The sequence below is a fragment of the Ovis aries genome, chromosome 11 (genome assembly GCF_016772045.2).
Source record: "Ovis aries strain OAR_USU_Benz2616 breed Rambouillet chromosome 11, ARS-UI_Ramb_v3.0, whole genome shotgun sequence".
NCBI lineage: Eukaryota > Metazoa > Chordata > Mammalia > Artiodactyla > Bovidae > Ovis > Ovis aries.
The window spans coordinates 61938597-61963484 of record NC_056064.1 but is presented as its reverse complement, the minus strand read 5'-3'; the positions used below and the strand labels follow the sequence as shown (position 1 = coordinate 61963484).

General features: G+C 56.3%; 1 protein-coding gene across 3 annotated transcripts in view; it reads right to left on the bottom strand.

The window, feature by feature from the left end:
• Nucleotides 1-24888, bottom strand: part of PRKCA (protein kinase C alpha) — a 288858-nt gene that overhangs the window by 170816 nt on the left and 93154 nt on the right. The gene's annotated exons all lie outside the window — the stretch shown is intronic.

Below are 24888 nucleotides of genomic sequence, written 5' to 3'. Positions count from 1 at the left end.
TGCCTGCTGTAATGACACCACGAGGCTCTAAGAGGCAAAACGCATGCCACTTGCTTAAGGTCACCCTAAATCTTTCCAAGAAAGGCAGGAAGAGGAGCTGCAGCTCCAGGATTCTGGAAGGAGCGAGGGCAGTGAAAACACTCAGGAATCAGGCTTCAACTCTCAGTGCAGATGAAGAAGGGACCCCTACAGTGCAGACGAAACCTCCAGCTCACAACTGCGTTCCATCTGCCCTGGAGCACTCGGCAGGGATGAGCCTGACTCGCTGCAGCGGGACTGAGCATCAGGAAGTGTAACCCGCGCATCTCGCCTTTCCTCCGTCTCTTTGGCCAAATACGTGTTTTTCTCAGTGTGTCTGCACAAGGCTTATTCAGTCTTATAATAACTTACAAACTTACAATAACTTCACTTGTTCATTCCATTCCTCAGCAAACATTTATAAAGCACCTACTGCCCACCCCTACTCCCCAAGATGGACAAGGCACACAGTTTGCCTTTTGGGAGCACAGAGGCTAGTTAAGAAGAGGGACGAGAAAGGAAGAGGCGTCTGTCGTATTCTCTGTCCCCACCTCCTCCTCCCTTTATCTCCCGCTTTTTTCTCTCCTTCAATTACAAGGCAAAGACCAGGCATGTCTTATGTTATTGAACAGCTTTTACCTTTGTCTTTATTTATTTTTGATGTAGAACATTTTCAAAGCCAGTGCAGGTGCCAGAGACGCAGGTCCGACACCGGGGTCGGGAAAATCCCCTGGAGGAGGAAATGGCAGCCCACTCCAGTGTTCTTGCCTGGAGACTCCCAAGGACAGAGGAGCCTTGCAGGCTGTAGTCCATGGGGTCACAAAAAGTCGGACACTTTTTTTATATGTCCTGTTTTATATATTAGCTAGTATTTGCGATAAAAAGCATAACAATGACTCTATTTGCTTGATGTTTGCTGATTCTATAAAGCACTTTCTCAGTCTTTACTGATGATATAACACGTGTTCCTACACAAATATTAAGCCACCCAGAAAACAAACAGTTGTCTTCCTCAAGGGACCAAGAGTTCAGGGAAGTCACCTTTACGTTCACCTCCATGAAGATTATTACCAATTTAAAAGGCTGTAAACAGCACTGGGTAGCTGAGAACACCAGCGCTGTGAAGAGTTCAGAAAGACTCCACCGCTGTAGTTTCCAAACTGTGCCCCCTGGGAGCTTTTTCTGGGTGGAGTCGGGGAGGTGAGTGATGAAGTTATACTCTCCCCAGCCTCAACCTGTCTCTCCTTTAATCCCAGGCTACAGACTCAACCTCAAGTCAAAGTCCTGCTATCCTAGCAGCCTCACGAAGAGTCAACATCTTCAGCACATATTTGTTCAGTAAACAAGCCACTTGGTTACGAGCTGAAGGTCGGGGTAAAGACAAGAGCTGTGTCTATCTTTCTGGAGTTCGTAAATTTCATAATCTATATCCACTGACTTTCAAAATAAAGTTGCATGTTTGCTCATGTGGCCACTCCTTCTACAAATACCTGTGAAGTTCCGAGGAAAAGCCAGGAAGGCTGGCAGGCATGGAAGGACTTGGGGTTTAATAAAGCACAGTTCATAAGCCTCTGTCTGCAAGTGATGCCGGAAGCCACCTGAGAAAATCCCGAAGGCAGTTTCAAGGAAGATGATGTGCTGGAGTGTCGGGAAGAGGACTCAGCGGAAGACCAGAGACGAGCCCCGGAGAGAAGCCAGCAGAGCCTGGAGCCTAAAATCTGTAAGGTGGGAGTGCCTCACAAAGGGAGCTTTCAACAGCCTGAGAGCTGGATCACAAAGAAGGCTGAGCACCAAAGAACTGATGCTTTCAAACCGTGGTGCAGGAGAAGACTCGAGAGTCCCCTGGACTGCAAGGAGATCAAACCAGTCACTCCTAAAGGAAACCAACCCTGAATATTCACTGGAAGGACTGATGCTGATGCGCCAATATTTTGACCGCCTGATGCAAAGAGCTGACTCATTGGAAAAGACCCTGATGCTGGGAAAGACTGAGGGCAGGAGGAGAAGGGGACGACAGAGGATGAGACGGCTGGATGGCACCACCGACTCAATGGACATGAGTTTTCGAAAACTCCAGGAGATGGTGAAGGACAGGGAAGCCTGGCGTGCTGCAGTCCACGGGGTCTTGAAGAGTCGGACACGACAGAGCACAGCACAGCATATTGTTAATAAACTATACTGCAATAATTAAAACAAAATTAAACTTAAAAAATGAAATAGAGGAATCAGCGGCAGAGCAGGCCGTAAAGAAACAGAGGCACTGGACAGAGGCTTTCAGTTTAAATTCTGGTCAACGATTTGCTGAGCCGCAGCTACATCCCATGCGGGGTGTGGGCCCTGGTGATGGGAGAGGTCAATGAGACTCAGGTCGCCTCAAGAGCTTCTAGCCTGGTTTGGAAAGCAGAGTCGTAAACAGGTAACTTCAAGATCAGGAAGTAGGTGAAGTCAAGTCTTCCCAGCGTGGCCCGCGAGCACCTGCCAAAGCCTCTGAAGCAAGGTCACGTTCGGGGAAGACAAAAGGCCAGCGGACGTCCCTCACTGAGTGGGAATGATTAAAACAGGCCTGGGCTGCTGCACGTCAACGGTGGAGGCAGGTCGGTGGTCAGAGGAAAACTCAAGTCCCGATGGAAAGGAATGCGATTCATATCAACCAAGAAAATAACTACTTTTGGTCATGGTTCACAGAAAAAATCATGAAGTCGTTCCAAATCCCTTAGTAAACACTCTAATTTCGGAATCCAGTGCTTTTTTAAAAATTTGATTTAGGCATGACATGTAATTACAAAGCTCCTGTGGGTAAAGTTATGGAAAAAGTGTTTCATATTTAATGTCTGGTTTGGCTTTGATTTCAATCAATGTTGGAAATGGAGTAAGAACTGCCTCCAAATGAAAAGAGCATATTAAAGTTCAGTCAGAAATGCAGGCCACAGCAAAGGCAAACACAGTGTGCTACTTCTGAAATTAGAAGGTGCCCACAAGCTAGCGGCAGGTTTAATTCTTAGAGGTAAACACACGGAGAAAGTTTCCCTAAATAAATCGCTTTCATTTTCTCGAGACTGCATGGAGCTTATGTGACAAAGTCAGTCCACATTAATATGTAAATTTCTACCCAAGTATTTCCCTTGGTTTATCTTGGACAACAATTCACAAGGAGCTGAAATACATGAATTACCTCTCTTTTATCAAGTATGCTGGGAATGAATAAAGCATCAGAGATATGGAACATGACATTAATTACTAAGTAATGAGGCCAGAAGTGTCCCAAAAGGGAATGTGAAGGCGTCCCAGGGATTCCTAAGCCCATGGGTAACTGGTGAGAGAGCTCAAGGGAAGGACTTGCCACAGAGGAACCAGGAAAGTTTTCATATAAATAAAGACTTTGGGCAGAGAAAGAGCAAGAAAATTAAAAAACAAAAAAAATCCACCTTACAAAATGAGCATTACATTTCTAAATTGGATGCCAGGAAATATAAGGCAAAACAAGTTTTAAAACACAGTGGGTCGTTATCCAGAATCAGCTGTGGCGCAGAGCCACTCGCAGGCTTTAAATGTGGTACACGCGTCTGCAGGCAGAAGGGTCTACAGAGAGAGAAAGCTGGTGGAAGGGTGGCGCCTGGGGGGACTTTATGCCGCTCTCCCCCTTCTGTTCATCTACACTTTTTCGTGACCCCAAGGTTTCATTTCTCTGCTTCATCCTGGGGCGGGCAGCCAGACCTTGTTATGCTCTCCCCCGGCCCTCCTAAACCCCGCCCCCTCAGCACCAAGAGAGCCCACTCCCAAACCTGTGACCCACGAGCCACCACCTCCAGGTGCAGGGCCTTCTGAACCATCTTTAACCTCCTGACGGAAAGCTGCACCCACTCCTTCTCAGGCCCCCGAGTTCACGGAAACTAACAGATCCTGGGGCCTCCTTTTCCCAGACCCCGGCCATAAGGCCTTGGCACATTCCGCCCCTTCCAACATCTCTTTCTTAAAGAACCACGAGGAGGACCTATGCTTGGGGGCTGGGAGACCCACCCAAGCGACATCCATGCTGCTCCTTGGCCTGAGATGGGGACGCGATGGGAGCCACAGGGATTAGGGGACTGAGGTCACCGGGGAGCTGCGCGATGGTGGCCACTCGGCCAGCACACCCCCCGCACTCCAGGCGGCCGCCCTGCTCGGGGCTGCAGGTCAAAACTGACTTTGTGAAAATGAGTGCTCCCAACTGCCAGTGACTCATTAAAAAAGTGAATACTTGTACACGTGTGTATATACCCAGATACACGTATGTGTGTATGAACATACGTGCAGCTCTTCCTCACACCCTAGGCTTACTATTTTCTAGGCTGTACCAACAGTCTATGAGCTGCTTTTAGTAAGAGATTTTTCTTCGTAAAGATGACATTTTATTTCCCTAATTAAGCTATGAAACACAGAAAGCAGAAACTGGAGGTGGCAGGCAAAGGTGCTCGTGTTTCCGTAAATTGATTCTAAGAAAGCTGCCATCATTGGTAACGAAGACCTACATCTTGGCTTAGAAGTTTCCTTAAAAGGACATGAAAACTGTTCAAATGCTTTAGGAAAGTTACACAGTTGATGAGTGTCTCATTAGGAGAAAGGGACAAACTAGAGATCATGAAGACATTTGTAGATGCTACAGGTAAGGCTATGAGAAATAAGACACCCTGCGTCGCTGTGGAACGATATTCCAGGATCAGGCAGATGGAGCTGCTCTGCTAGGACAACCCATCCCTGGAGGTGGACGCTGGCGGCCCGGGCCTTCCTGTGCCCTCAGCAGGCGGCAGCACGTGGCTTCAGGGGACACTGGCTGCTGCCCTCCAGGCTCCCATGTCCTCCCCTGAGTCCTTTCAGGGAGAAGCTGCTTCTCGAGAAAGCCAGCCAGCCTTGCTCGCAGGGGACTGTCTCAGAAACCGCAAGGACCGCTCAGCCTCCACCGGCACCACCGGCCAGCCTCCCGAGCCCAGAGAGGGTGACCTCAATGGGAGCCACCCATGGTCCACAGCCAGGGGTTCATTTCAAAAGCGATGAAATGAGAGTTGAAAAGTACTGGGAACTGCTCGGGAATGACTGAAACACCTCGGTGAGGCCCACAAAGCGCCCGCCGCCGTCTGGGAACCCCTCCCACACGCCCGCTCTCTCCAGAAGACGACTGCCAGTCTCTGCTGTCCAGCAGAGGAGCTCAGTCTCACACAGACGCGCATTTTAATAAATACTCTTCTCCATTACGGTTTACCCCACACTAGACATCGTCCCCTGTGCTGTATGGGGGGACCTGTTGCTTATCCATCGTATTATCTGTCCTGTGTTTAAGAGTTTGTCTCTGCTAACCCCAAACTCCCAGCTCTTCCCACCCCTGCCTCCCCCTTGGCAAACACAGGTCTGTTCTCTCCATCTGAGTCTGTTCTTGTAGAAAAGTTCATTTGTGCCACATTTTCAGTTCAGTTCAGGCGCTCAGTCGTGTCCGACTCTTTGCGACCCCATGAACCGCAGCACGCCAGGCCTCCCTGTCCATCACCAACTCCCGGAGTTCACTCAGACTCACGTCCATCGAGTCGGTGATGCCATCCAGCCATCTCATCCTGTCGTCCCCTTCTCCTCCTGCCCCCAATCCCTCCCAGCATCACAGTCTTTTCCAATGAGTCAGCTCTTCGCATGAGGTGGCCAAAGTACTGGAGCTTCAGCTTTAGCATCATTCCTTCCAGTGAACACCCAGGGCTCATCTCCTTCAGAACGGACTGGTTGGATCTCCTTGCAGTCCAAGGGACTCTCAAGAGTCTTCTCCAACACCACAGTTCAAAAGCATCAATTCTTCAGCACTCAGCTTTCTTCACAGTCCAACTCTCACATCCATACACGACCACTGGAAAAACGTTGTTCCACTTAGAAGTGATATATTTGTCTTTCTGACTTACTGTGACAACCTCTAGTTGCATCCATGTTGCTACAAATGGCATGCTTTGTTCCCCCTTGTGGCTGAGCAGGATTCCGTCACATGAGTGTCCCACATCTTTATCCACTCGTCTGTCGAGGGACACTGAAGCTGTGAACAGCGCTGCTGTGAACACGGAGGGCAGGCATCTTTCTGAACTCTGGATACGTGCCCAGGAGCGGAACTGCTAGGTCACAGGTCATTCTATTTCCAGGTTTCTACAGTGGCTGCACCAGCTTACATTCCCACCAACAGTGGAGGAGGGTGCGCTTTCCCCACACTCTCTCCAGGGTTCATTGTTCTTGGATTTTTTTTCATGGTGGCCAGTCTGACCAATATGAGGTGACACCTCGCTGTAGTTTTGATTTGAATTTCTCTAACAACTGGCAATGTGGAGCATCTCTTTATGTGCCTACTAGTCATCTGTGTGTCTTCTTTAGAGAAATGTCTACTATGGTCTTTTGCCCATTTTTCAGTCGGGTTGTTTGTTCTTTGGTTGCTGAACTGTAGGAGCTGTTTGCATTGATACATGTTGGAGATTAAGCAGGTGTCAATTCTTAAGTCTCTGGCTGCCAATTAATTCACAAGCTCCCACAATGCCCACAAAATGCTTCTACGTTCGGCAAACAGGTTCTCGGGTCAACATGCTTTAGCGCCTACAATCCCAGCATAAGGGCCTCCCGGTGGCTCAGGGTAAAGAACCCGCCTGCCAGTGCAGGAGATGCAGGTTCGGTCCCTGGGTCGGGAAGACCCCCTGGAGAAGGAGGAAATGGCGACCCACTCCAGTATTCTTGCCAGGGAAACCCCATGGACAGAAGAGTCTTGTGGGCTTCAGGCCATGGGGTAGAAAAGAGTGGGACGTGACTGAGTATAAACACAAGCGTCCTAACACAAGCCTCGGCGCTCGGGCACCTGGTCAGTCTTCCACGCATTTCCCCGGACAGTTTCACATCACGTCTGCCACTCACTGGCTGCCTGGCACGGGAGCTCTCAGAACCTCAATTACTGCAGCACGAAATGAGCGTAAAGAGCAGTCAGGGCGATCGCTGCCCTGGAACGTGAGGCCACTCTCCATTCTGAGCATCAGAGAATGAAGGCTTTCTGTACTTGTCCGTCGCAGCTCCATGCCACGCTGGTGTCTCCCTGCTGGAATGTTCCACTGTTACCAGGTGGCTGTCAGCTTACACTTTCATGTGCAAGATAATACATGCCTGCAGAGACTGACCGAAATCACTCGGGAGGACACCTGGTTGGAAACATATTTTTCATACACAGATGAGATGCTGAGCTTTTGCTTCATGTCCTCCAGAAGTGTCTGGGAGGAAGCCTGGTTGGAAACTTATTTTTTATGTACGGATGAGATGCTGAGCTTTTGCTTCATGTCCTCCAGAAGTGTTTGGGAGGAAGCCTGGTTGGAAACTTATTTTTCATATACGAATGAGATGCTGAGCTCTTTGCTTCCCGTCCTCCAGAAGTGTTTGGGAGGAAGCCTGGTTGGAAACATATTTTTTATATACAGATGAGATGCTGAGATGTTGAGTTTTTTGCTTCACGTCCTACAAAAGCGTTTGGGAGGAAGCCTGGTTGGAAACGTATTTTTATATATGGATGAGATGCTGAGCTCTTGCTTCCCGTCCTCCAGAAGCGTCTGGGAGGAAGCCTGGTTGGAAACATATTTTTATATACGGATGAGATGCTGAGCTTTTGCCTCCAGAAGTGTTCGGATGTGCTTTTCTGAAGGACAGACATACTGAGACAGTCTCAGAGGAGACTGTACATCCGTGTTTCTACTTCATAAACCTGTAACTGGGATAAACCCCAGGGAGGGGCTAAGACACTTGAAGGCTTTAGTCTCCCCAGCCTCACCATTGCAAGGAAAGCTCGCATCCAGTGAGCAGGATGGAAACGTGCTTTCATGAATGATTCATCCGTAGAGACTGCGGATGGATTACTCAAAGCCTCAGAGGTGACGGCTCCGGCACGGGGCCCTGGCACGCTGACCACCACTGCCCGGCAGGCTGCGTGCACACGCTCAGCCGCACTGCAAGAAAGCAAGCCGGAGATCAGGCAGAGAGCGGTCCTCACACACCCAAAGGCAAAAACAGCAATGCCCCCAATACCGGTCAGCTTAAAGTCACCCCGAAGAGAATCAGATCAGGATGTACCATAAACCTGAGCAGAAATGCCCCAGCCTATGGCCACACTGCCCTCCTGGCCTCTTAATGTCCCTGAGGAAGAACTGGATGCAGAGATAGCCTCAGGACCAAAATAAAACACGGTCAAACCCCATTCACCCAGCACCACCAGAAGACAAGGTGTTCCACCAGAGGAATCTTCCAGAAAGCAGAAATTCCCTGCAACCTCCAAGCACTGTCACTTGGAGCCACCACCGTTTCTAACGCGCGTTGCAGCCTACACAGCGGTGCCACACATCCCGTTCCGTGCGCGCAGCTGCCCCGCTGACACAGGGCTCAGCGCCCGGGGCAGCCGTGCGTGCTCGCGTCTGACGGGGCACAGGACGCCAAACAGGAGGCACAGGACAAGGCTGGTCGTCCTGTGAGTGCCCACGTGCCACTTAGGTTCCAGGCCCCTGTGGGCCCCGCAGCATCCCCTGAAGCTGCCCGGCCTTTGTCACCATGCAGGCGTCCACCCCGAGCGTGCAATGCCTTGCAGACAAGGAAACGGGCTCAGATCCCAAGTCCACCGCCTCGGGGCTGGGCAGACTTCAGTCTTGCCCCTCAGAGCCTCTGCTTCCCCATGTGTGAAACGGGGACACGGGAACCCGTGTGGGGTGCCCGGCACACACACAGCAGGCTTTTCACAAAGATTCCTTCCCTCCTTCTCCCCTCGCTTTCTCTGATCTGATAGAAACTGGGGAAGTCAGTAACCTAAGAAAACTTACAGTAAATTTTCAGGAGACTCTGAGAGGATCCTGAAAAGAGTCCCAGGAGCAGCGTGAGAGTGTCCCACTAGGGGTTTCCACGGTGGCTGTTTCTCGTTGCTCACTGTTCGATTGCTGAGTCCCGTCCGACTCTCTGTGACCCCACAGACTGCAGCACACCAGGCTTCCCCGTCCTTCACTATCTCCCAGAGCTGCTCAAACTCATGCCCACTGAGCCAGTGATGCCATCCAACCATCTCCTCCTGTTGCCCACTTCTCCTCCTGCCTTCAATCTTTCCCTGCATCAGGGTCCTTTCCAGTGAATCAGCTCTTCACGTCAGTTAGCCAAAGTGATGGAGCTTCAGCATCAGACCTTCCAATGAATATTCAGGGTTGATTTCCTCTAGGATGGACTGTTTTGATCTCCTTGCTGTCCAAGGCTGTTTCTAATACTCTGCTTAATTCCAGAGTCCAGGCTCTGTTCCAGAAAGTTGTAGATTTCTTTGAGCCTTAATGTCTTAGATGTAACTTGATTCCAGTGGCCTAAACAGAAAGCAGATTCATTCACACAAAGATCCTAACCGAAGAACAAACACCTCACTGTGTGATTCTGCGAGACAGGTTCTTTCATGGCTCAAAAATATCTCAAATTAAGAATACTGAAATCGGCACACCCCCACCGACCGAGCAGCTGGGGGCGCTCCTCTCGGGTCACCTGGGTGTGGAAATCACTACCTTCGCGACTTTCTAAAGGTTGTCTTGTTTACGCTGGGTGGCTTCTCCAAACCAGCCTGGTGGATACGAGGCGACAGAGGTTCTCATATTCAGTAGGAATCCGTGAAATCACCAGGCCCCAGTCTTTGATTTTGTGAAGAGGAGTTTGAGGTCCAGAAGGGCCCAGGAGGTGACTCAGCTGGCCAGTGATGACAGCTCACTCCCGCTGAGCGCTCGAGGCCAGCCCAGTGCTGTGCTGGGGACCCACCTCACAGCATCACCAGCCCCCGGGGAGGGCATCATTCTCTCCACCAGCTCGAGAGGGTTTCTCCAAGACCCGACGTCTCAGAAGCAAAGCCTGAGACTCCCATGTGGGCACGGTCACAAAGCACCCACTAGGAAACCCGAGTCTGCACCCCAAACGCAAAGGCCCTAACCCCAGTAGAGGACACACAGGGCTGCGGGGTCCACACAGGCCCAGAGCACACGGCCTCGAGCTCTTCTCCTAGACAAACGCCTAAAGCAGCATGAGATTATAAGCCGTGGGGAGGATCCCAAGGTAGCCTTCCTGCTTAAGTTCTCGTGAAACAGGAAGCTGCTCCGCCAGCATCACCCCAGACAGGAAACGTCTTCCATCAAGCCACCCAGCCGCTCCCCCAGCCCCACTCTGAGGCCGCCGCTGGCTGTCACCCTGCAGGATGCCTCCTCCTCCGCAGGCGGGCGGGCGTCCGTCCTGGCAGCGGAGCCTGGGGTGGAGGGGGTGCGTTCTGCTCGTCTCAGAAGCCAGGGCTGGGGGTGGGGGGTGGGGTTTCCTGGCCTTCACCTTCTCCTCTGACAATGACGGTGACCCCAACAGCCACCCCTGTCACCCGTGACAGCGGAGGAGGGGGCTGCCCGCGGGTTGACAACCTGGGGTCTTAGGCCGAGGCCCCCTCCTCTGCTGCCCATGGGCAGCACTTCAGGGCCTAGAGCTCCCCACGGTCCGGGTCTGGCACCCCCGCCTCTTCAGAGCCTCGGACAGCAGAAGCCGCTGGTGTCCGCGCTGGGTGGGACAGGAGGAAGCTCTGCGTGAACGGCGGCCACAGGACAGGGGTGGAGGTGTGGGCCTCCCGGATGCCCTGACAGGGCAGCAGGCGCCGGGGGCTCCACACGCAGGCACGCATCCTCAGGACCCCAGGGGCCCAGAGTCCTGCACCTGGGGCCAGCAGGGCGGTGCCTTCCGGAGACGGAGGGTGTGCTCACAGCGGCTCCCGCCCGGGGCCACCTGGCCTTCTCACGAGGACAGTGGCCCCAGACCCACCTCAGGCCAGCGTGGTCTCCTCTCCTACCACATCCGCCAAGCCCCTATTTCCAAATGAGGTCGCCCGGTGAGATCTCAAGTGGATGTGAACTTTGAGGGGACACTACCCAAACCCAGCAGAGGGGCAAAGAGAGCGAACAGGGAGGGGACTGACATGCAGGGGGCCTGGGAGTGAGAGGTGTGTGCACTCCCCGCCCCCAACTCAGAGGACAGGGGCCAGGGGGCAGGGGCAGGGCACTCTGCTCTGCCTACCTCGGACTCTGCGGGTCGAGTGGAGGAAAACCCCATGCAGGTCAGGCCGCAGTGAACCACAGGCCCCGCAGGCGCTTCCCACACGGGCACGGATACCTTCCAGTAAGCCTGTTGCAGCCAGACGGCCGTCCCCGTGCCAGGCCTGCACGTCTGTTTCCAGAACAGAGGGGAGGAGGGCATCTCTGGGGCGATCAGGCCCATGGCCCTTGCAGGTGCCTGCATTCAGCGTCGCCCTGGCAGCTCCGAGTGCCCGGGAACTCACTCCCCTGCCGGCACCAACAAACTCGCTCCCTGAAAACACCGCACTCCTGGCAACGTCTGGTGTCTGTGTGGCAATGACAGGCACTTCATTTCTTCAAGCTCATTTGTGAAATGTGTGGGGAGCCGACTAAAATTAATGAACTTTTCCTGCCAAAGAGAACAAGGCTCCAAAATCCATCTTGTGTTGCCAAATAGTGTGAATGAAGTCAGTTTGCGAAGGTAAAAAATAAGAACATTCCAGAGAAGCAGCTGAAAACAGGCGGTCCCCGAATCGTCTGTGCTGAGGACATTCCTCCTCTGAGAACAGGCGGTCCCACCCGCAGCCAGTCGAGAGCTGCCCCAGGGGCTGCTCCGCAGCCTCTGCAGCCCGCCCCCAACCCTGCCTCCCTCTGCAAACCCCACAGCTGCTGGGAGCCCTGCCCACTCCCACCACTCTGTTCCCGGCAAGGTCAGCCCAGGGTCACGGGCACCACCGACAGGGATGGAGGGGGCTTCCCCGCCCAGCTCCTCTGTGCCTCGGGGCTTGGCCACCTCCCAAACCTTAAGTCTGACCAGACCCTAAGACCTCCAAACCCAACCACCAAAGTCCGTGCGTGCATATAAGTCGCTTCAATCCTGTCCAACTCTTTGCCACCCCACGGACTGCAGCCCGCCAGGCTCCTCTGTCCTTGGGATTCTCCAGGCAAGGATACCGGAGTGGGTTGCCATGCCCTCCGGCAGGGGGTCTTCCCGGCCCAGGGGTTGACCCGCATCTCTCAGGTCTCCCGCACAGCAGGCGGGCTCTGCACACTAGGGCCACCTGGTTTCTTCAAAAAGAACGTTCGTCCTTCGCCCCAGAATCCATGCGCTCACCACCTGGCACCGGGGCCTCACCCCTGAGGCTGACCCCCCGAGTGCCTTCCCCAGGGAGCTGAACACTGACCCCCCGAGACGCCTTCCCCAGGGAGCTGAACACTGACCCCCCGAGACGCCTTCCCCAGGGAGCTGGAACACTGACCGCCCCCCCTGCCCCGAGACGCCTTCCTCAGGGAACTGGAACACTGACCCCCCGCCCCTGCCCCGAGACGCCTTCCTCAGGGAGCTGAACACTGACCCCCTGCCCCGGCCCGAGACGCCTTCCCCAGGGAGCTGGAACACTGACCGCCCCCCCCCCCCCCCGCCCCGAGACGCCTTCCTCAGGGAACTGGAACACTGACCCCCCGAGACGCCTTCCTCAGGGAGCTTAACACTGACCCCCTGCCCCGCCCCGAGACGCCTTCCCCAGGGAACTGGAACACTGACTGCACCCCCCCCCCCCCCGCCCCGAGACGCCTTCCTCAGGGAGCTTGAACACTGACCCCCCAAGACGCCTTCCCCAGGGAGCTGGAACACTGATGGAGGAGTCCCCATGCCGTGGCTGCTGTGTGAAGAGGCGGTCCAGAGGGTGAGGGTCTGCAGACAGTCGGCCTGGCCGCCCGGCACAGACCAATTTGCAGCCGAATAAAACTGTATGAGGGCTTCCCTGGTGCCTCAGAGGCTGAAGTGTCGCCTGGAGCGCGGGAGACCTGGGTTCAATCCCTGGGCGGGGAGACCCCCTGGAGAAGGAAATAGCGCCCCACTCCAGTACTCTTGCCTGGAGAATCCCATGGATGGAGGACCCTGGTAGGCTACAGTCCATGGGGTCACAAAGAGTCGGACACGACTGAGTGACTTTATTTACTTACTTGAAATTGTATAAACCGATTTCAGATTAATTCTGCTAAACCACATCATGAAACTACAGCATGGGGAAGAACTGTTTTCAGAAAGAAACCAAAGTCCCTAAGTCCTGGGTTCATGCCCAACACTGATGAATACTCACCGTAACGGGGGCTGATAAATAACTCAGAGATCACACCCCACCATTAAAAACAAAACAAAACAAAGTGCAATGCCTCTGCTGTGGACTCTGGGCGGGAAAACAAGAGTTCTGACTCCCGCTGAAGCTAAAGGGGTCCTACTAGAAACCCCAAAACGTGTGTGTTCGCCCCTGAGTGTGTTAGGGCGAAACTGAGACCAACATTAGGTCTGAGCAGAAAAAAGCCCAGATGTGTGGGAAGAAGTGTAACTGGGTCTCCTTCCCAGCCAGGGCCCGCTTTCAACCCCGTTCAACCCAGAACGGACGACGGCCGTGGAGGGGGGCCGTTGGGCTGTCTCAAAGTCACGCACAGAAGAAGGGAGGGACGCAGAACCGGGTGGAGGGTGGGGGGTCCCCAGTCTCCTCCTGGGGCCGCACAGCGCCCCACCCCCCCAACCCCAGAGCCCCTGCCCCGAGCCACAGGATCCACTGGGGTTTCTAACTTGGGGCGTTTCCACCTCCATGACCCCCAGGCAACAGGGAGTGAGCGGTTGAAGAATTTTCGGCTCCATCTCCGGGGCAGTGATGGGGAAGGCATCCTCGGCCCCCTAGACAGGACGCCCCCCGCCCCACGTGCCTCCCCGCACACACAGGGTGGCTGGACATGGTGGCGAAAGGACTCCACCCTCCAGGTTCAGTGGGGTGTCAGGGGCCCCCTGCCCAGGGAGCCCAGCCACGAGTGTGGTTCAGCCACAGCAGAGACCAAGTCCGGGGGCCGCTTGGGAGTTTCATGCACACTGCTTCAGCCAGGCCTGCCCCGGCCCTCCTGCAGGCCTCAAAGGCACAGGAATGGGCAGGGGTGTCCCCAGCTGACAGGGGACACTGAGGTTCCTGGAGGAGACAGGGGGCGCTCAGACAGCAGGTGAGCCCTCCGTACCCCATGACCTCCACTGTGCCCCTTCCTTGCCCGGCCTCCTCCATCCCCCCCCCTCCACCCACCACAACCCTTGCAAAGACATAGCAGCCTGCCCAGAGGTGCCCAAACCAAAGGGCAGTGCCTGGAGACCAGCTGTGCCCAGGCTGGGAGGCGGGTGAAGCCCCGCCAGACGCTGGAGGTGCCGGGGCAGGAAGGCGGAGGTGCTTCAGGCAGGCCGGGCTCTACTGTGTCCAGCAGGTCAGAGCAGCCAGGCCCGAGGGCACAGAGGCCGCCTGGTGCCCCGTCCTCCAGTGTGAGACGTGCCGGGCCCATGGAGGGGCTGCAAGCGGCTTTATGTTATGGCACGGGCGGTGCAGCAGGATGCTGGCCCCGCTGAGGGGCCGTAAGTGACTTTATATTATGGGAGGGGGTGGTGAAGTGGGCTGTTGGCCCACAGAGGGCTGTAAGTGACTTCATAGAAATGGGGCGCGGTGAAATGGGATGCTGGCCCTGCGAGGGGCCGCAAGTGCCTTCACAGAAACGGGGGCGAGCGGGAGGCCCCTGTCAGCTCAGCTTCCCAGCGACGCCCTCTCGTCCCGCCTCCTGGACAGTGAGGCTGAGGCAGAGTCAGAGATGCACTTGCCAGGAGCCGCAGCATGGCCTTCTGGGCCCTGGCCCCCGTGAGAGCCCGCCCCCGGCGGGGCTGAGAGGTCCGGGGCTTAGGAATCCGGGTGGAGTGGGGGGACGCGTCCAGGTCGGAGTGGGTCGTGCCCCGGGACGGGGGGTGTGTGTCCACAGGGGACTGTGCCCTGGGGGCGGGGGCTGCCATCCCTCCAGGCCCCACTCACCCCCTCACCCGCTGCCCCCCTTCCCCATGGGGCACCACCGCCCAGGCCCCACAGGGAGCAGAAAACGTAACCTGAGTGCCACTCCTGAAGAATGCCTGCTCCAACCTCTAACGCTGCCAGAACATGACAAGCAAAAGCATCTTTCTTCTGTGGACATATCCTAATTAGGAAAAAAAGTGCATTGTGCTATTCCAGGAAACAACAGAATTTTAAATATATATGGTATGCACGTTAACACACAAGCCCAAATGAACAAAAGCATCTTTTACCGATATTGCTCCAGGGAGGGGGGAGGAAGTGTGTCTAATTCTGCACTTTAGGATTGTTGCAAATTAAAGCTTGCCCCCTGATATTAACTTCTATCAAGTTCTGTCTTTAGTCTCTCACTGAGAGACCAAATCTGGAAGAAACCAACATACAGAGCTCAAGTTCTGCGATCTAATAAGCGGCTTTGCCAGCCGGGCATGTTCCCCTTCTAGTCCCTTCTGAAGATGAATACCTGCGGCTAATTTTCTCAATCTTGTCATTCTGAATCAATACACCACTTGGTTAAGGGAGTGAGGAATCCAAGGCAGAAGAACAGAGGTGGAGACACAGGTTCACCATGCGGCTCCTTCCGAGCCAGCCGGGCGCCTCCCCCACCTCCCCTCTCAGCACCGGACACGTTCTCTTTATAAGGTGAGAGGAGAGCCAGCGAGCGGGTCACATTCTGCTTTGCTTTCAGCGAAGCTCTGAGGTCTCCCTCGGCAGGGAACCTCCACGTCACAGTTCCAAACAGTACCGTCTTCTTCAAGAGCTCAAGTGAAAAAAATCCAAAATGTTTTGCTAGTGGCGTGAGCTGGCGGTTGTCACCACCACCACGGCACAGTTCACTGAGGCACACACAGTCCCGGGCAGGAGCACACGGCCCCCAGGCCCCGAGGTCCCCACCACTGGGGGCAGCAGGCGTCCCGCCCCACCGCCCCGCCAGAGCTCCCGGGAAGCGTGCGGCTGAGGGCCACGTCGGTGACGGCGAGGGCACCGGAGGAGACGCCCCTGTGGGGGCCTCTCCCCAGCGTCGCGGCCTCCCCCTCCCAGGGTCAGCCTGCCCCAACCCCCTCCCTGCCCCCGGCCTTCTCGCAGACACAGCAGCCTCCCTTCCAGCCCCCAGGCCCGTGGACAGGACCCAGCCCCCATGCAGCAGACTGGGCAGTGGGCATCTGAGCCTTTTTTCTTTTTTAGGCAGGAAATCATCTGGTTTTATTTAGAGGCTGCTGGTCACAAGATGGAAAGACAAGTACGGCACAAAATTACAGAGGTTTAGTTCATCACACAATGCAAACCATCAGCTCTTTACAATTCGTCATCGTTTGTGAATTTCACTCCCGCTTCATGTGCAGCTAATCAACACAGCCTCCCTGTCAGAGGGGCACGCTCACGTAAATCCGTCCTGCTTGCAGAGCTCCGCACTCACAGGAGCTGACCAGGCGGGGCATGCAGGACACTCCCTAAGACGAGGGCCAGTAGAGTCAGGGCCTCGTCCTGGAATGAGGCGGACAGGCAGGGCGGCCGGCCCCCTAGACACACGGCGGGCTACAGGAACGCGCCCTCAACAGTAAGAGCCGCCACCCTAAGCCTGGATGCCCCCATCCCGGCCTATCTTTACCCCTGCCCTCTCTCTCAACACCTGCCGTCCTGCTTACAGAGGCCACAGCTCCGTGTCCACGTGCCTATTCTCTGGGCTGAACTGAATCTGAACGATGGACACACTGCTGCCTTCAGCCTGGTGTCAGGGACGCAGACGGGCGCTCTGGGGGAAGAACAAGGGTGGGGCAAACTGGATTCAGAGGCCTTGAAGGAGTTCGGGGCTCGGTCTGTTTGACGCTCGACATACGTTTGTTTTTCAAAAATGGCTGAGGAATCACAGGAAAACAGTACCATCTTCAGAGTCCCACCAGGACTTCCTCAGGGAGCTAGTCCTCCAGATACACCCTTAATGACTCATTAGCCTGTCTTTTGATGGCTTGATATTGAAGCCATTCTGGAACTTATTTCTATGACAAACTCTCTTAAATTAAAAGGGAGTTGTTTATTATTATTGGAGCTGAAGCTCCAATACTTTGGCCACCTGATGCGAAGAGCCAACTCACTGGAAAAGACCCTGATGCTGGGGAAGTTTGAAAGCAAGAGAAGAGGAGAGAGGCAGAGGATGAGATGGTTGGATGGCATTGCCAACTCAGTGGACACATTCGAGCGAACTCCAGGAGACAGTGGAGGACAGGGAAGCCTGGTGAGCTGCAATCCGTGGGGCTGCAAAGACTTGGACAAGACTGAGGGACTGAACCACCACCTTTGTTACGTGAAACAAGTCCACAGAGAAATGAGCACCATATGTCTCTTATCTGTGGAAGCGACGTGAAAACACCGAGCTCGTAGATACGAACAGCGGACTGGTGGCTGCCCGAGCAGAAGGTGGGGGTGGGAGAAACGGGTGAGTGCTGTTTGTTTAAATAAGTTCAGTAAACAAAAGAACAGTCTTTCCAACAAATAGTGCTGGACATCTGGATATCCACCACCAAAAAGAATGTCATTGCAACCCCATCTCACAGCATATAAAACCCAGGTCAGAAATGTCAAAAGCTAAAACTGCAAAACTCTAAGAAAACATTGAACTTTCGTCATCTTGGGTTAGGCAGGGGTTTCTTAGATATGACACCAAAAGTGACGGAAGGAAAAAAAAAATCACACATCAAAAGTTTTATCCTTCAAAGGACATCGATAAAGTGAACAAACGACTCACAGAATGAAAATTATTGCAAATAATATACCAAATAAGGGACTTATATTCAGAATATGTAGGAAGCCTCTTATACTGCAACAAGAAACCAATTTTAAAACGGGTAAAGTATTTACATAGACATTTTCTCCAAAGGAAATATACAAATGGCCAATAAATTTATAAAAAGGTGATAAATGTGAGTCATTAGGGAAATTCAAGCCACAGTGAGACACCACTTCACACCCAGCGAAGCCGACAGCAAGCGCGGGCGCAACTGCGGAGAGACTGGAGCGCTCATGGCTGGGGACTGTGACGGCGTGTTTGGAAACATTGTCTGGCAGAACTTCAAGGTCAACACTGCTACCACAGCGCTCTGCAGGCCACAAGCTCCGGGACACAGTCAAGGGCGAAGGGCAGGGGAGCCTGGCGTGCTGCAGGGGGTCCCAGAGAGTCGGCGTGAGTTAGCAACTGAAGGACAGAACGGGTCTGTCTGCAGCTGGAAGCTGAAGTCCTCTGAGGCGTCACAGTTAGAGACCTTCCCCCAGGATGGCTTCAACCAGGCCTGTGCCCAGGTGAGGGGGGTTCCCTCTCCCCCAGGCCGCCAGACAGCTTCCACTTGGGGTCACTGGTCTACGTGGCCAAGACCTCAGCCGCTTGGGCTCCAGGTCATCAGCATAGACCCGCTGCCGCCGGGCAGCCTGGAGATGTTGGTGTCGGAAGTGCTTGCACAGGGCTCTGCATCTCCTGTCTCTTCCCAGTCAGGGTTCAAGCCTCGAGGCACCTGGACAGGTGGGGACTGGACCCCAGGGAGCTCACTTTGCCGGGAATCATGGGGACAAGGGCTTTATTCGGAGCCCTGCCCCCCCACCCTGGAAACGTCACAGTCCAGGTGGTGAATTTAGGGGCAGCTCGTGTCACCAGAACCTCAGGGCCCCATGGAGCGGGCTGTGCATGCCGTGTGTACTTTGCGTGCCCCGTGTGCCCAGGACGCGGCGTGTGCCGTGGGCACTGCGCGTGCCCATGTGCCCAGGAGGTGGCACGCGCCCTGCGCACTGCACGTGCGCCCAGGACGCGGCACGCCGGATGTGTACTGCGCGTGCGCTGCGCATTCCGGGGGGGAGGGGAAGGTGCTCGAAGAACTGAGTGGGATTTTTCCAAACCGCTAAGAAAAGAAACACGGAGGGAAGGAAATTATATTTTGCTGTCAAAAGCTTTATTCTCTCCACCAGGTGCATACCAGGGCTTCAGAGGCGGGAACACCTTCAACAAATAACTCACAGCTCGAGCGCCCAAGCTGAACTCCTACTCAGGCGGCAGGGGAACCCCTCCCGAAGTGCAGCCTGAGCCCAGCTCTGCACAGAAGCCGGGAGCCCGCCCCCAAGGCGAGCCCAGCCCTCCACGTGGAGCCCCGCCCCCAAGGCGACCCTCTCCTCCCAGAGACCCACCCCGACCAGGGACCCACAGAACCGGCCAGTTTACCAGCATGGGGTCCTGGACCTTCCAGAAAGGTGTTCCCTGCAGGTCACAGGAGATGGGCTGTGCCCCGGCCTCTCGGAAACCCTCCAGCGAATGAGACCACCACTGCCACCCACCGTAAGAAGGCCAGAACACCCCCAGTCACGCCGCTAGAGGCCGCCCACCGCGAGGCGGGTGAAAGGCGAGCCAGGGCTGGAGGGTGGAAGATGAGGGCAGCCCCAGACCCATCGGAAGCCCCGGGCGGGAACAGGAAGCCCCGCAGCGCGTCTACCACCGGCAGCTTGGCCCGCCCTCTGAGTTTCCAGGACCCCCACACGCCCCCACCTGCCGCTCATCAGAGCAGCTTTGGGAGAAGGGAGAACCTGTCTGGCGAGATGCAGAGTCAAGTCCCTCCTGCCCCACCCGCGCGGGGATTCTTTGCCACCAGAGCCAACAGGGGTGCGTCCCACATCTCCACTTCCAAGCGGTCCGTCTCCAGAACCAAGGCTGGGCCTCTCTCTAAGGGTCACAGGAGCCCCTCACCTCATCACAGCCATCCCCCAGGTTACTTCTCGTGCACTACTTTTGGGACTCGGGTCAAAGGGCACCTGGCGAGTGACCCACCCCAGCATCATGACAGCGTCGGGCAGACCCACACGGGCATGGCTCAGAAGGGGCAGCCCAGGCACCCAGCTGGGGGCAGGAATCCGGAGTTCACCGCCCTCACCCTCCACCTGCAACAACAGGGTGGGTCACAGCTTGAGGCTGGGCTGCTGGGCTACGGGCATCGTGTGAGCTCCAGAGGGACCCTGTGGACCGGCCCTGCGAAGGTGGCACACGGACGGGTGATGACCCCAAGATGGGGGCACAGCTGAGCCACGTCCATGTCAGCACCTTCGATGCCACATTTCCCCACACGCGAGCAGCCACTGGCCTCAGACGAGCAGGGGTCCAGGGGCTGCTCGTAACCACCTTGTTTCAGAAGTCATCCCCAAGGAAAGAGTGTGTGTGAGCGTGTGTGGGCGTACAAGAAAAGTGAAAGCACACGTGGAAAGTGAACACTGCCGGGTAGTTTTCTGCTGGATGCGGGGGTCCAGGAGTTAAAAGATGGCCGAGCTTACAGCTTAGCGCGGCAGGCACGAACAACGTCGACTCTGAAAGCGTCGCGCCTACGGTGAACGCGAGGAGCAAGGAGCACGGGCCGCACGAGAGCACATCGGGGGTCTGAGACGGTCCAGGCTCCAAGGAGAGTATTCGGAGAGCACCGCTGTCTTGGCTGGAGCCAGGAGCCACAAGCAGGAGAGCAGTGGGAAAGAGCAGGAGGCCCAGGGGGCAGCAGGGGCGCAGGGCACAGCCAGGGCCCCTGGAAGGTGAGAAGAGGCTGAGAGAGGGCGCGGGGCAGAAGACGCGGGGCCCCGGAGCCCCTTCAGAGAGTCGGGGGTTTGTCCCAGAAGCAGGGGGAAGCCGCTCAACAGCTAAGCGTGGAGTGGGACTGGCGTCTTAAACACCACTCGGAGAGGAGAGAGAGGGGGACCGGGGCAGGGGTGCAGGCTGGAGGACGAGGCCCAGAAGCAAGAGAGACCGACCTACTGCCGTCCCATGAAAGACGTCCCTTGGCAAAGCCGAGGCCACACAGGTAAACTTGCTGGACCCGGGCGGTACAGAACTCCACGATGTTCCTGTCCGCCGGTCTGTCTGTCCGTCTAGCCACTCAGCATTTACCAAAGGCTACTACACTTCCAAGCGTGGGGTGTGGTGTGCGCCGAAAAGCAAAACCACAAGCAGCTCACATCAGCCCAGGGTCCTTCTAAGAAAAGTGTCGCCCGGCGGTCACACCGTTAGCATCTGCTGCTGCTGCTGCCGAGTCGCTTCAGTCGTGTCTGACTCTGTGCGGCCCCATAGACGGCAGCCCACCAGGCTCCTCTGTCCCTGGGATTCTCCAGGGAAGAACACTGGAGTGGGGTGCCATCGCCTTCTCCCTGTTGGCATCTATTTTGGTGTAAATGTGCACGGCCCTTAGTAACAGGGGCCAGGTCACCTCCTGGTGAGCCCGCTGTTCCGTCTTCACCTGAACGACACTCACTGTGCTGAGAACAAAAACAGCAGGCTCCGAGCGAAAGCACAGCCCAGGAGCGAGGCCTCGGCCTCTGGAGGCCCTTCCTGGACTCTCACCTCCACTTCCCCAGGGGATGCAGGCGGGAGACCCAGCCACCCGCCTGAACAGAAGGACCCTGGCTGGATGAGACACACGCCACATGAAGCTGTATAAAAATAAACATTTTCAAGGGTTTACCAAAAAAAATCACCAGACAGATGGGGTTTCAGATCCTTTAGAGACACAGAAACAGACTTTGGAAGAGAAAGAGGAAGTCGGGCCACAGTCCGGAGCAGCGGCTGCCACGCTGGACTTCAGAGCATGCGGGTCAGGGGAGTCCGGCGCCTGGGCGTGTCCTCAGGGTGGGGCCGCCACGTCCCTCCTCCCCCAGAGGCCCCTGCCTGCCACCTCCCATCACCAGCCCCCCATGGACTGGAAACGCCTTGAGCCCGGGGCATCTCCGCGCCCTTCACCTCTGTCAGGGTCGCCCCGTCTCCCTGCTAGACCCGACATTCTGTGGGGCGGAGGCCCCTCCTCCATCCTCCACATCCACCAGCTCAAGAGTGTCTGACAAGCACGTGTTGCCCAAGTCAAAAGCAAATACGCTGACAAAACCTTTTATCAATTGAAGAATCCACCTGCCAACGCGTCTCCCGCACTGGCAGGCGGATCCTTTCACTGAGCCGCCTGGGACGCCCTCATGCACGGAGGTCCTCCCTGATGCCCCTCACCGCTGCCAGTAACTGTTCTCATCACTACTGAGATGGAATGCTTGGCTTTGTTCCCCTAGAAACCCCACCTTCTTGGCTTGGTTTAAATGAAGTAACTGGTTCTCAGAAAGATTCCCCATGAATGACAAAGTTTTCCAGACAGCCTATTTCCTTTCTAAGATGCTCCTTTTTTGAGCTTTTTGTGGCCAAAGAGAGAGACGACTTGGACAGTGACAGGCGTGGGCTCCTGATCGCACTTGGACCCAGGCCCAGGCAGTGTCCACTGGAGATGCCGGAGCCACCGGTAGCCAGGGGCTCTGAAATGCTCAGGTTCACCCTCTGCCCACAGGGCTGCTTTGCTGACGGAGGGACCGCAGGAATGCAGGACATCAGGCTCCTGGCTGCGGGGCCCCCGGATCCTCCAAACCCTGAGAGGAGAGGAGCCACGGCTCGTGGCCACGGAAGCCGTTTGCTCAGGACACTGCTCCCGGTCCCCTCCGGGGGTTTAGGGACTTGTTTCCACTCCTCTCACCCCTGACAGCCCATCAGAACGGCGCCGCAGCAGCCCACGAGAAGCCCACTGTACGGCTGTAAAGTCACCCGATTTATTTATTCACAGACAGGGTCCAGGAGGGAGACCCGTCCATCTGTGTGGGCTCGGGTCAGCCAAGAAGATGTGCTCTTGCCTAAGCGCCAGCAGCTGACAGAAGGAAACCCTAAAGGGAACTGCCTGTCTGCCTCTAGGGTCCACGGCACCCTGACCCGCGGCCCTGGGGTTTCCTCTCCTGAATCTGTCCTCCTGCTCAGCGCTGCACCAGCCACACGGCATCTCCAGGGGGACAGCAAACCCGTCTGTGCACTGTCTCCAAACTCAGGTTTCCTAAGGGAAATCACCACCTCAAAATGCAAGCTTTAAGACTCTGGGCTGCTGCTTTCTCAGTGCTCAGACGCCTGATGAATGAGAAAACTGGATTGTAAAGCAGGTTTCTCCTCCCGTAGGGACACCTGTGTGCAAGGCCTGCGCTCCTGGCCCAGCGCTCACTCCACCTGCTCCGGCTCCACATGGGAGGAAGCCCCTTCCCTGCCCACCTCCCTCCTCCTCCTCCTCCTCCCCCCCCCCCCCCCCCCCCCTCCCCCTCCCTCCTCCCCCCCCCCCTCCTCCTCCCCCCCCCCCCTCCTCCCCCTCCCCCTCCTCCTCCTCCCCCTCCCTCCTCCCCCTCCTCCCTCCCTCCCCCTCCTCCTCCGAGCACTCGCCATCGCAGCAAGCCCTCCTCTCCCATTTTTTTCCTGCCTCTCCTGGTTGTGCTTTAAGCCACTCGCTGCTCCCCTGGGGAGGCGGGGCTTTCATTCGCACCACAGTTACCAGGGGTCACGTGTCCCTGAACCCGGCTTCTAAATCATCCTGCGAGCCCCATCCAGCATCTTTCACAGCCAGGCCCGATCTCAGTGTATTCTCCCCTCCGCTCTCAGTCAGCTCTGAATGGACTCTGACCTGCGTGACTTTACATTTAAAAAAAAACACAAAAAGCCCTACTCGCCTTCCTTGGTTTCCATGACAACAGCCTCTTGCTCTGCCTTCTACTCCCCAGAGGCCCGCTGGTGCCTCTGGTGTCCCCACGGTCCGCCCGCTGACCCAGGGGGTCCCCAGAGTGCCATGGCCGTCCCCATGCGGCCACCCCCGACTTAGCAACGCCCGCGTCCATCCACCAGCGAGATCCTTGCATCTGCACCTCCCAAGTCTAGGCGGCGCGCCCTTGCACCCGCCGCCCGACACACGGCTCTGCCTTCCAGTGTGACGAGCGCTAAAGCTGAGGCAGCGCCACGTTTACTGACCGCTCGCTCCACGCCAGGCGCTCCACGCCTTCTGTGTGTGTCGTCTCGGGCAGTCCTCAGGATCCCGATGAGGCAAGCGCCACGTTGGCTCCGGCTTGCCAACGAGGAACGCAAGAGGTGCAGTCAGCCCACGCTGCCCGCTGACCGCAGGCGGAACCGGGCGGTGAACCAGCGCTTCCTCTCCTCCTGAGAGGAGCCAGGGAGCCCCTAAGGGTCGGTCTCCGGCTTCCACCTGGCCGCCACCCAGCACGGGCGCCACGGCCGTGTCGGCCCCCCAGCCCCGCAGCCCCGCAGTCACCTCTTCCTCCTCTCTTCCTCTGCGACTCAGTTTTCAAGCGCCCTGATGCTCGCCCCCTTCTGCCTGACGACGAGCCCACGTTTCCCTGCCAGCATCGCAGTCTGGCCAGCAAGCTCCACGGTCACGTCTCACCGACTCCTACCTAACGACCTTCCCACCTGGCCGTCAACTGAACAGGTGCCGTGTTCTAGGGAGGCCTGAAGGCCCAGGAGGCTCCAGCGACTGCATCTCAGTCTCTGCAACAACCCCGTGAGGTAGCGGCATTCCCGTAACTAAGGGACTATTCTGTGATGAGCAGCTGCCATGATTTCCACCAAGGCCACCCGTCCAGGCCTCACGGAGCCCGAGTCTGACTCCAAAGTCACAGGCTGGGCTTGGGGGGCGGCGGGGGCAGGGACACCTCCCTGTGAACAGCGTGCAGCTACGCACCTGGTTCTGCCTTTCACCGAGCAAAGGGGACACCAAACACCCCTGCAGACCACGAAGGCGTCTCCAGCAGCAGCTGAAGCACGGGCCCTCAACGCCAGACCCCTGCACCCCTGCCCTTCACTCGTCATTTCAGGCCCCCAGTTTCCTTTTACTTGGGTCCCCTCACACTGTGAGGCCCGTACGGACTGCAATGGGAAGCACCGTCCCCCCCAAGCCTGGTCCCCACTCCCACCTGCAGCCCACCCCTCAACAGGCCCCTTGAGGATGAGATGAGACAAGGCAGCCACCACCCACGGGGAAAGCAAAGCTTGGTGCAGATGAAGGATCAGCCTCCCGCCCTGTCTCGGAGCCTCGAGGCTCCAGCACAAGTAA